Genomic DNA, 9,585 nt, shown 5'->3' on the forward strand with positions numbered 1-9,585 from the left:
GGAAGGAAGGAAGGAAGGAAGGAAGGAAGGAAGGAAGAAAGAAAGGGAATAGAAGCAAATACTGTTGAATGATGATGCACAGAGGAAATTTTAATCATTGAAATGAAACGATGGTGTAAAATCAATGTTCTCCTATGTAAACTATCACTCAATTCACAATAAAAACTTAAAAAAAAAAATTCAAGTCATAGAGGTTAGCTCAGAATTCTATGCAATTCCAAAGGGATAATCTTGATAGATTTTCTCAACGGAGACAGGACAATCACAGGGGCTTATTAGAAAGAAGTTTAAAGAAAATTGGAAACTGCATTGATAAGAAAAATCCAGGAATATTTTTTTCCATCCCAACAAAGCACCTGCTCATTCATAAAGCATAGCCCCTTCAGACTTACTTTTGTCCCTAAAACTTAAAACACTGAAAAGGAGTACAATTTGCATCCCTCAAAGATGCCAGAGCTCCCATTTTGATATGGTGTAGTTGAAGAGTATAAAATTCTTCAGGTAAGAATTAAAGAGCTGGAAGGACTACCTTCAAAGAGAATAAGCTTAGATGGAGGCTATGCCAAGAAAAAAAAAAAAAAAAAAAAAAGCTTCAAAATTTGATATTTTTGTTTAATAAATGTTTCTATGATTTTGTACTGATATTTTTTACTTAACTTCATATATATATGTATGTATTGTTGTTAAGTGTTGTGGAGTCTGTTCTGATTCAGTGACCCTATATAGGGTTTCCAAGGCTTTAAATCTTTGTGAGAGCAGAAAGCCTTATCTTTTTCCCATGAGCCAGCTGGCAGACTCAAACCATGGACCTTGTGGTTCACAGTCCAGTGTTTATTGCATATATAGAAAGAGAGAAAATTATTTCCAAGAAATATCTCACTTAATTCCGGGGGCTTGCAAGTCTCAAATCTGTGGACAACAGGCTGAAGACCTCTGCTAATACACATGGTGGCAGGATCTGAGGAGCCCAAAATTTGCAGTTAGATGGTAAGCTGGAGTCTTCTGCAGACTGACATCCCAAGAACAAAAGATCAGGTTGTGAGAAGAGTACCAGGTCAAGAAAAGAAAGCAAGCTTTCCCAGAACAAACACCCCTGAGGAAACTCCCTGTTCAACTGATTGGCTGATCATATCAGATCACATAATGGAAGAAACCAAACTATTCAGTGCCAAACCACTGAGAATCATAGCCTAACCAAGAGGATACATAGCATTAACCATCAAATCTTTTAATAGAAATGTTAATTTAAAATATTTCTAAAAATGTTGACATCTCTCTACCTTCATAAGCCAAAGATTCAAAGGGATATTAATATATTTTTAATAACTCAACTGACACCTGGCAGTGGCTTTTGAAGGCCTTGTATCGCTAAATATACTAGCCTACCATCCTCACTAGGCTGTGAGAATGCTTGTCCCATCAGTTTCCACTTACTCAATCAAAACTGTCCACTGCAAGAATAGAGGGTAAGATGATGGCATAAGCTGACACTGAGCTGACCCTCGGCAACAAAGACATGGGAAACGGAGTGAAGGAGATACAGATGATCCTGGAACCCTGAGCATCAGAGGATTGGCCAAAAAGATGGATTGAGTGCTGACTGGAAGACTAAGCTGAACAAGAACAGTGAGAGAGAAGTAGGCTGGTGTGGAGCAACACAGTTATCTTGAGTTTTTACAAGCAACTGTTAAAGAGTGACCTGCAGGTACAAGATGCAAGGAGGTGCAATTCTTCCTTGTCCCTGTGTCCTCCTGGAAGCCAGAAGCACCCCTCCTAGGCAGCCTCTGCTCTGCCAGGGGTCAGGCACCTGTCATAGCACTCCTGCTTCAGGAAGTGTGTGAACCTGCCCTGACCAGTATTAACAGTAAACAGTAAAAAAACAGTAAACAGAAAACTAACTGTACTCAAACTTCCATTCTCTACTACATCCACCAGAAGACAGGTGGTGCATGCCTTACAATAAACTAATATACTGCCAGCAACTAATATAAATACAATGTCACAATATTTCTGAGAAAACGATTTCAGCTTACACCAAGAAACAAGACAGAGTGCTTCAAACAAGTGACCAAAATACAGAGTCATAAAATATAACACCTATACCAGAAATTATATAGAAACTACCTTGTAAGGAATTTAAAAGAATATTAATTAGACAATTTCAATGGATTGCAAGAAAAATCAAGGAAACTATAGATGAAACCAAGAAAAACACATAGAAAAAGTTATGGAAAAACTCAGGAACAAAACTGGCAAAATAATTGAAAAAAATAGGAATAATACAAAAACAGCAATCAAAAAGCCAGGAAATTAACATTAAGACTTCAGAAATAGATAGCACACTGAAAGGGTAAAGAAATAGAATTGAATCAAATGGAACCAAAATCACTTAGCTTGAAGAAACATATCTCAATATTCACCTGCTAGAATAACAATCAGAAGAAAGAACCAAAAAAATTTGAAGAAAGCCTAAGATTTATATGGTACACTATTATGAGGAGCTCTGGTAGCGTAGCGGTTATGAATCGAGCTGTGAGCCACAAGGTGAGCAGTTCAAAACTACCAGCTGTTCCACAGGAGAAAGATGAGGCTTTCTGCTCCCATAAAGATTTACAGCCTCAGAAACCCTATGGGTCAGAACCGACTCGACGGCACTTAACAACAACAATCATGAGGAATAATTTACATGTAATAAGAATCCTAGAACAGGAAGAGACCAAAAATTAATAATAATAAATACAGAAAATACTGTCCAAGAGTTGTTGGAAAAGGCTTGATGGTGGCTAGGGTAGATGTGCAGTGAGGTTCACCGTCAGCAATACCACAGAATACCAGGCAAAGCAGATTCAGGACAGAACTCCAAAACTTGGAACCACATAGGTTGGAATATTTTAAAAGTTAGACTTATAGCTAGTGGAACTTGTAGCAAAAGTAAGAAAGTGTGTACTTTTGAAACTGCCAGGCTCAGGGCCCAAAGCCAACAACGTGGGTGAGACCAAATGACATGACAAAGTAGGGAAGTAGACACACCACAGAATAATGCCATGGGAACCTTGGAGCAAAGGAGGACAATCCACTTTGTCAGTTTTACTTTGTTCTGATTTTCCTTTTTTCTTTTTTTTTTTTGGTATCTGTTCATTGGTCCCCCACTGTTTGCACACCTCCATTCTGGTGACTAGAGGGTGTGCCTGAGTGAGTGGACACGCCCCACCCTCACCACTGGTGGGTTCTTCTGCCACACATGCACACAGATATGCTCAGCAAAACAGCCGGCCCTGAACTATATTTTTTAAATAATGAAAAGACCAAAACAAGGGGTGTGGAGAGGGAAAGAGTTTAAAAACAAAACAGGCCAAAAGCTAAATTAAATCCTGAGGTACAGCATAACAATCAACAATGGCATCTTGAAATCTCTCAGGCAGCTTTGAAGGCAAGAAGATGAAAGAGGACATTAAAGTCATATTAATATTAGACTACAGATTATTTTTTTTCTTAACTCCCTCCTCTCCATTTTCTGCGATTATAGACTAGAGTAAACAGTCTAGATTTTTGTTGTTGTCATTGTTGTTGCTTCTTGGGGTTTTTTTGCAGTTGCAGTTTTGCTGTTTTGTGCTCCCCCTTCTACATTTGGGAGACTCTTTCTCTCCCTATATTACCCAAGAAGAGACAGCAACTGCTGTCAATAGTCAAGCCACAATCACACTCTATTAAACAGCAAAACCCAGGCAAGAACCAATACCAACTGCCATATACCAGGGAGGGAGACAACACCTGTGAAAGTTACTCTGAGTTAAGCAATAAGAAGAGGGAAAAGGGAAGCCCACATCCTGATCACATCTTCCTGGAAGCAATCAGAAAGCATAAAAATTACCAAAAAATGTACTCAATTAAGCATTAACACCACAGATAAACACTAAACATGTCCAAGGAGCAAAAGCAGATGACCATATAAGCACATATCCAGTAAAAAGATAAAATGTCTGAGACAAATGGCCTAGAGGTAGACCTGGACTCCATTCTGGAAGGAGGGCAGGCCTTGGAAATGCCTGAGAAGGAATTCAGAAAAATGATTATAAAATGTTTCAAAACACTTTAAATGGAGTTGAGAAAAATAAAGAAGAATTCAGGAAAGCACTACAGGAACCATCAAATAAGATAGATACAGAATTGGAGACAATTCAAACCCTATAGAAAGAGGTCCAAATGACCCATAGCTGAATATCAGAAATAGACAATACTCTGAAAGGGCAAAGGAATAGAATAGACGAGATGGAAGGCAGAACCAGTAAGCTGGAATACAAATCTCTCAATACCACTAAGATAGAAGAGCAAACAAAAAAAAAGGATTAAAAAAATCTGAAGAATGTCTAAGATTCATGTTGGACAACATGAAGATGAATAACTTAAGAATTATCAGCATTCCAGAAAAAGAAGAATCACACAAATCCACAGAAGAAATAGTTGAAGAACTGCTGGAAGAAAATTTCTCTAACATCCTGAAAGTGAAAAAGATAAATATTCAAGAAGCTCAACGAAACCCAGGAAGGATAAACCGCAAAAGAAAATCACCAAGACATATCATAATCAAGCTCTCAAAAATCAAAGATAAGGAGACACTCCTGAAAGCAGGTAGGGAAAACAGAAGTGTTACAAACAAAGGTAAGCAAGTCAGACTAAGCTCAGATCTCTCAGCAGAAACCATGCAAGCAAGAAGGCAATGGAGAGACATATATAAAACCCTGAAAGAAAAAAGAACTGCCAACCAAGAATCTTTTATCCAGCAAAGCTATCAGTCAAATACGATGGTGTAATCAAAACATTACAGGATAAACAGAAGCTAAGGGATTTTGCCAGTGCTGTGCTGCAAAACATCCTAAAGGCAGTGCTGTGGACTGAGAACCAACAAGAACAGACAACAACCAGAGATTGACATGTGTGGCAGCACCTCCCAGAGCTAAATCGACAGAAGGAAGAGTAGAGAACAGAACAAAAATTATAAGAACAAACTCAGAGAACCTGGGAGATCAGTCTATGATCAAAACAATTATAATGCAAAAGAAGGTGAACACGTAGGAACAGAGATCCAGATGGTGAGACGGTCCAGTAGATTACAGGATAAAGTAGACTACACTAAATGGAGAGAAAAGTTAATGGACTATAAGTTAACCTCAAAGAAAATAAACATTTCAGAAAATACCAAGAAAATGAAAATCCAAGAAGAACATAGAAACATTAAAACTATGAGGAAACTCACAAAAGGGAACACAAAAAGACATGAATTCATCAAAGGAAGACACACAGAACAAAGAAAGTAGCAACACAACAAAGAAACAAACATAGTGACAGCAAGTAATCCATATCTATCAATAATTACACTGAATGTAAATGGATTAAATGCACCTGTTAAGAGACAGAAGGTAGCAAAAATGGATAAGAAAACAAGATCCTTCAATATGCTGTCTGCAAGAGACACAGTTCACACACAGAGACAAAAAACACATTAAAAGTCAAAGGATGGGAAAAAAATTATACCAAGCTAATTGCAATAAAATACAAACAGGAGTGGCAGTACTAATCTTTGATAGAGAGAAAACTTTAAGCCAAAACCCAGCATAATAAATAAAAATGGACATTATCTCATGATTAAAAGGACAATTGAACATGATGATATAAGCATAATAAATATCTATGCTCCCAATGAAAGAGCTCCAAAATACATAAAGCAAATTCTAATAGATTTGAAGAAAGAAACAGAAGAATATACAATGTAATGGGTGATTTTAATACACTGCTTTTAAAATGGATAGAACAAACAGACAGAAACTTGACAAGGACAGAGAAGAACTAAACAACACAATCAGCCAACTGGACTTTATAGATGTGTACAGAGCATTCAATCCAACAACAGCACAAAACACATTCTTTTCCACATGGAACTAGCTCCAGAATAGACCATGTCTTAGGCAACAAAACAAATCTCCATACATTTACAAATATAAAATAGCATCTTCTCAGACCACAATGCTATCAAATTAGAAATAAACAATAGGAAGACCAAGGAAATCAAGTCAAATACATGGAAACTGAATAACACCCTGTTGAAAGGCAACTGGGTAGTAGAAGAAATTAAACGTGAACTCACAAAGTTTCTACAAACAAATGAGAATGAAAACACAACTTACCAAAATCTTTGGGACATGAAGAAAGTGGTGCTGAGAGGACAATTTATTGCAATCAATGCACACATCGAAAAAGAAGAAAGAACCAAAATTAACACATTAACACAGCATCTACAACAATTAGAAATAGACCAACAGAAGGAACCTACAGCCACTAAAAGAAAAGAAATAATGAAGATTAGAGCAGAAATAAATAAGATAGAAACAGGAAAACTATAGAAAGAATCAACAGGACAAGAAGTTGGTTCTTTGAAAGGATCAACAAAATAGACAGACCATTGGCAAACCTAACAAAAGAAAAGAGGCAGAAGTCACAAATAACATGCATTAGAAACTACATGGGCGATGTCACAAAGGAACCAAAGGAAATCAAAAGGATAATAACAGAATTCTATGAAAAGTTGTACTCCAACAAATTTGAAACCTTAGAAGAGATTAATACATTTTTGGTAAAACACGACCTACCTAAACTTACACACAGTGAAGTAGAAAACCTGAACAGACCCATAACAAAAGAAGAAATTGATCAGGTCATCAAAAAACTCCAAACCAAAAGACGTCCAGGCCCAGATGGCTTCACTGGTGAGTTCTACCAAACATTCAGGGAGGAGCTGTCACAAATTCTACTCAAATTATTCCAGAATATAGAGGAAGATGGAAAACTTCCTAATACATTTTATGAAGCAAGCATAACCTTCATACCAAATCCAGGGAAGGACGTCACTAAGAAAGAAAATTATAGACCAATATCCATCATGAACCCAGAACCAAAAATTCTCAACAAAATCCTAGCCAGCAGAATCCAGCAGCACATAAAAAGATAATACATCATGATCAAGTGGGATTCACATCAGGGATGCAAGGATGGTTCAACATTAGAAAAATGATCAATGAAATCCACCACATAAATAAGAAAGAAAAAAAAAAAACATATTATCATAACAGTAGGTACAGAAAAGACATTTGACAATATTCAACATCCATTCCTGATAAAAACACTCAACAAAGTAGGACTTGAAGGGAAATTCCTCAACATAACTAGGAGCATATATACAAAACCAACAGACTACATTACTCTCAATGGAGAGAAACTGAAAGATGTCCCTCTGAGAACAGGAACAAGACAAGGATGCCCTTTGTCACTGTTCCTAATCAATATTGTGCCTGAAATCTTAGCAAGAACTATATAGCAAGACAGGGAAATTAAAGCCATCCAAAATAGCAAACAGAAAGTAAAACTCTTTCTATTTGCAGATGATATGATCCTATATGTAGAAACCACCAAAGACCCAGTAAAAAAGCTACTACACCTCATTGGAAGATTCAGAAAAGTGGCAGGATATAAGATCAACATACAAAAATTAGTTGGATTCCTCTATGCCAAAAATGACAGCACTGAAAAGAACATTAGGAAAGCAATACCATTTACAACAGCTGCCCAAAGCATGAAATATCTAGGAAAAAAATGTAACCAGAGAAACAAAGGACTTATACAAAGAAAACTATATAACACTACTACAAGAAACCAAAAGAAACCTATAAAAGTGGAAGAATGTGCCATGCTCCTGGATAGGAAGACTTAACATTGTGAAAATGTCAATACTGCCCAAAGCAATTTACACGTATAATACAATCCCAACCCAGATTCCAGTGACATTCTTCAAAGAGATGGAAAAGACAATTACAAAGTTTATATGGAAAGGAAAGAGACCCAGGATAAGCAAAGCTCTGCTTAAGAAGAAGAATAAGGTTGGAAACCTCTCACTCCCCGACTTCAAGAATTATTACACGACTACAGTGGTCAAAACAGCTTGGTACTGGTACAATGAAAGATACATTGATCAATGGAACAGAATCGAGAATCCAGAAATTAACGCATCCGCATACAGCCAACTGATTTTTGACAAAGTACCTAAATATATCACATGGGGAGGTGATAATCTATTCAACAGATGGTGCTGGCAAAACTGGAAAGCGATATGCAAAAGACTGAAACAAGAGCTTCACCTCACACCTTATACAAAAACCAACTCAACATGGATTAAAACCCTAAATGTGAATCCCAGAATTATGAAGGCCATCAATGAAAAAATAAGGACAAACGTGAGGGCACTAATTCAGGGAATACAAAGACTACCAAACATTTTTTAAAAACTACACAAATAAAAGTAGATGATTCAGACATACTAAAAATTAAAAACTTATGCATATCAAAAGACTTCACCAGAAGAGTGAAAATAGAACCCACAGAATGGGAAAAAATCTTTTGCAATGACACATCAAACAAGGGACTAATTTCTAAAATATATATAAATATATAAATAGGAAACTACAACACATCTACAAGAAAAAGACAAATAACACAATAAAAAAATGAGCAAAGGTCATGAACAGACACTTCACCAAGGAGGAGATCCAGGCAGCCAACAAACATATGAAGAAATGTTCACGATCACTAGCCTTTAGAGAGATGCAAATCAAAACAACAATGAGATATCATCTCACACCAGCAATAACAGCAAAGATCAAAAAAGCAAAGGACAATAAATGCTGGCAAGGATGTGGAGAGACTGGGATGCTCCTGCATTGCTGGTGGGATTGCAAAATGGTCCAACCTCTCTGGAAAGCAATATGGCACTTCCTCAGAAAGTTGGAAATAGAAACACCTTTTGATACAGCAATTCCTCTACTTGGTATTTACCGACAATAAATATGAGTAGATACATGCACATGGTTGAAATTGGGAGAAGGGGGCAAATAATGGTAAGGTGGTTTCCTGTCTTTTGAATCTTGGTTTCCCTGGCATACCACTATGAAATAGATACTTGAGGTGGAGAGAAAGGAATAACCAGAAATATCTTCTTAGAAAGCTTGTAAGTCCATCTTCTGCCTATAACTGATTGGAATACCTAAAATGGGGCTACAACATGCCCAGTGAAGGAGGCCTCCTGCTGTACCACATCCAGAATCTTCTGAGGTGGGAAATTTCCACTTGAAAGGACAAATAGACCAGCCTGGAGTGGCTAGAAGAACAGAAGATATTTCTTGAAAGAAAGACCTACAAAAAAATAATAAAAAATAGAGGCAGTCTGACAAATTACTACAAGAACTAGCAAGTTGCTCGCCCAGGGGACATCAAAGCAAATGGTCAAGTCCCCTCAGGGCAAATCCCCTTCCAAAACTAAGACTCAATGGGAATAAACGCTCTGATTGGTGACCACGTTCATCACCAATAAGGGAAGTGAAGGAAAAACAGCAATGATGCTCCGAGCTAAACCCTACAACGTTCAATAGACTCCTGTGAATCCAGATGGAGACCTGGTTGGCCAGCAGTGTGGCAAGACCTGGGGATTCTTGGGCCCAGAGTCAGTGACATAGCCACAGAGGACTAGAGTGGAGAGTGAAG

The sequence above is a fragment of the Chrysochloris asiatica genome, unplaced genomic scaffold, assembly GCF_000296735.1.
Source record: "Chrysochloris asiatica unplaced genomic scaffold, ChrAsi1.0 scaffold00458, whole genome shotgun sequence".
NCBI classification, from domain to species: Eukaryota; Metazoa; Chordata; class Mammalia; order Afrosoricida; family Chrysochloridae; genus Chrysochloris; species Chrysochloris asiatica.